Below are 3,507 nucleotides of genomic sequence, written 5' to 3' on the forward strand. Positions count from 1 at the left end.
CTCTCTCTCTCTCTCTCTCTCTCTCTCTCTCTCTCTCTCTCTCTCTCTCTCTCTTTCTCTCTCTCTCTCTCTCTCTCTCTCTCTCTCTGTATATGTATATATATATATTTATAGATATAGATGTAGATGTAGATATAGATAGATATGGATATCCATATCTATTTCCATATCTAAATCTATATCTGATAATTAAACCCATAGGAATTGATGAGGTCACCAAGATAATATACAATGAAAAGTATCTAAGTACAAAGTCTTGGGGGAGATATCCACGATTAATGAAAGGGACATGGATAGAAAATTAACAAAGGAGAATAAGGACATTGATACTTGTACAAAATACGTGTAGAAAATATTTGCATTTTCTTCAAAAGTGAACATAAGCATCTAAGAGTCCATTATTTAATTTATCATCTTGAAACTTAAGTTTTAGAGAATAAGGACTTTCTTGATATAAGATATAATATGGTCAGTCAGTTCTGTGTAAAGGGAATTTCATCCCCTTCCCCTCCTGGATTGTGGAGCTAGCTCATCCCATTTTGCCTGCTGGTGCTGAGTCCTTGAACTCACAGGGATATGTGCCTGGAACCAAGAATAAAAGGGTGTGGACGTGACCCAAGGGGTCTTTATTCCCCTGAACAGAGGTGAGGGAGGCTGGCTGATAGCCATGGGGTTAGAGCAATCACATGATCAGACTTAGGTTAGAAAATAGACTTTAAACTTCTACCTATTTGCTTTCTTTATTTCAAGTGATTATCAATAAACTCTATGGAAAACAACAACCGGGAGTCATTAATTTATTTCTAACCAGTCTCTTTTCTGCCTCTTTTCTGGCTCAGAAGATTTTTAGAATTTAAAGAGACTTTAAGAAGTCATAAGATCTTAAATCTAAAGCTGGGGAAGACCACAAAGGCTTCGAATAATCCTTTCATTTACTCCTAATGGATCTGAGCTCCAGAGTGTGACTTTCAAAACAGAACTTACAGATAGTAAGAGAGGTAAAGTTAGAATTTTGAACCCAGGTCCTTGGGTTCTCAGTATCATACTCTCTCTATTACACTATATTCCTCCCAGTTTTAAGTGTAACTGTTTCAAATATCCAGTAACATGTTAGTAAATGTTTAATAAGCTCTTCAGAAAGAAAGAAAAAGTGAAGAGCACATTTTAAATTTAATCTGCATTATTAACATTTTCTCTGTCACTTTCTAAAGTCTAGCAATGAACAAAACAACAAATCAAGTTCCGATTTCTATAATTTGCTGATTTTCAAGATGCAAATGCTCTTACTGAAAATATAACAATTAGCTTAGTCAGTTTGAACTGGCTGCAATACTGCTGCAAATGTTTCTTTGGAGGGAGGTACAAGCTAACAAGTGGGGGACTTAAACTAAACATCAACTCTTGTTTAAAAAGCTGCTTTTGGGGGCAGTTGGGTAGCTTAGTGGATTGAGAGTCAGGCCTAGAGACGGGAGGTCCAGGGTTCAAATCTGGCCTCAGACACTTCCCATCTGTGTGATCCTGGGCAAGTCACTTGACCCCCATTGCCTACCCTTACCACTCTTCTGCCTTGGAGCCAATACATAGTATTGATTCTAAAACTGAAGGTAAGGGTTTAAAAAAATAAAAAGCTGCTTTTCCCCCCACTGTTTTTGAATTAGTGTCTATCCTAATTTTATAGAGGAAAATATATTTTTCTTAAGATCCTTGGCATGATGGTGGTTGTGGTGCTAAAAGGCTGACAATTCAATTTAACTAAATGGAGGCTTGGAAAGTAAAAAGAATAAGAAGACAATCCCTTCCTGGCAAGGGGATACTCAGTCTCACTGTAATCAAGTCACACTTTAAGATCTTTTGGTTGGAGAGCCCACATCTAAATGATTTCTATTGTAGCTTCCAGAAATCTAATGTGATTGGATGCCTTTTGTGATCTATTTACATAGATTTTTAACTGGAAGTTATAATATTTACTCTATAATGATATAATTGAATTCTGACATTTATGAAGCTAAAACGGCAAATGCTTCTAAAAATCAAACTGGATTTTCTAACTTGGACTAGAATTTTTAAAAGAAAAATAGAACTTTAAAAAAAAAAAACAAAAAAACCTTCCCTTCCCTATTAGAATCAATGAGTCAGAAGAGTGCTATGGGCTACATAATGGGTATTAAGTGACGTGCCCAGGGTCACACAGCTAAGAAGTATCTGAAATCATATTCAAACCCAAGACTCCCCTCTCTAGTACTGGCTCTCAGTCCATTGAGCTACCTAGCCCCAACAACATTGTTTTTATGGTTACACTTGAGTTTATCCAGTAGGAGAACTTCAATAAGCTACTTAATACATTGACCAACAAGAGACTTGTGTTCTGTTTTATCTTTTTCATGCCATTTCATTTGGTTAATAAGACTTCTCACCTTCTTTCCCTGTCAGTACTGCATAGTTACATCTGTTCTAATTTCTATGCAGGGCCTGGATTCCAGACCAATCACTAGTATGTTATAAAATAACTTATGTTAATTTTTAGGATTATGGCTCAATAGTGAGTCATGTTCAGGGACAAACCTTTGAGGTGTGTCAATTCCTGGTTCCACAAACAACAGAAAGATGATGCATTCTATCCAAGCAGAGAGCCAAGACTCTATGCTACTCTATCTTAAACAAACACATGCACATTTTTTTTCTATAAACAGCTTCTTTTCCTAGAGGGAAATACCATTTATATGTAAATAACAATTAATTCTAGTGTAGCAGGTATTATGCTGGGCAGGAGGTTTATATCCTAATGTCTTTCCTAGCTGTTAATTTTTCCTTTCAAAGAGCTTTCTGCTTTGCATAGATATGTTCCCTTGAAGAAAAGTAAACTGAACCAAGAGTCAAATGGATTGGGAATATCTAAGCACTTTGTTTGGAAATGTATTCTTATAATACTTTAGTAGGAAAATTGGCTGTCAAGAAGGGTATATTCTGGCAAGGGAAAAGTAATTGATTGTCATTGGATGGGTTCTGAGGCAATCAACATTCCCATGGTATTTCAGAGGAAACAAGCTCCTGGAAACTTTTCTAGAAGTTATCTAGATGGATGGGCATTTGGATAGAATATAAGATGATGGGGTGATTCTTGACAAGATACAATTAGCACTGTCCAAATGAAGTTTTATATATATATCTTTTGCCCTACTTCTGTCGTCTCTTATTGACACATAGTTCCCTCCAGCACTTTCCTGTGCTAGCTATTCTGTCTTTCAAAACCTCCCCCACCAAATTCCTTGGTCATGATAGAGGAAGTGGAATATCTTTGCTCCCCACTGCCACTTCCAGGCTCTTCATTAAGCACCACTCCTCTTTTGATGTTTACACTATCCAAATTTATCCCTCAATCCAAATCCTGATAACGGTTATTTGTAGGCTACCAGGACATTCTTTCCCCAATGAGTTCTGTACCTGGCTCATGGTTTTTCCTTCCAAATACCTGTCAGATACCCCCCTGACATCTCAGTACCTTAATTC

This window comes from Gracilinanus agilis, chromosome 2 (genome assembly GCF_016433145.1).
Source record: "Gracilinanus agilis isolate LMUSP501 chromosome 2, AgileGrace, whole genome shotgun sequence".
NCBI lineage: Eukaryota > Metazoa > Chordata > Mammalia > Didelphimorphia > Didelphidae > Gracilinanus > Gracilinanus agilis.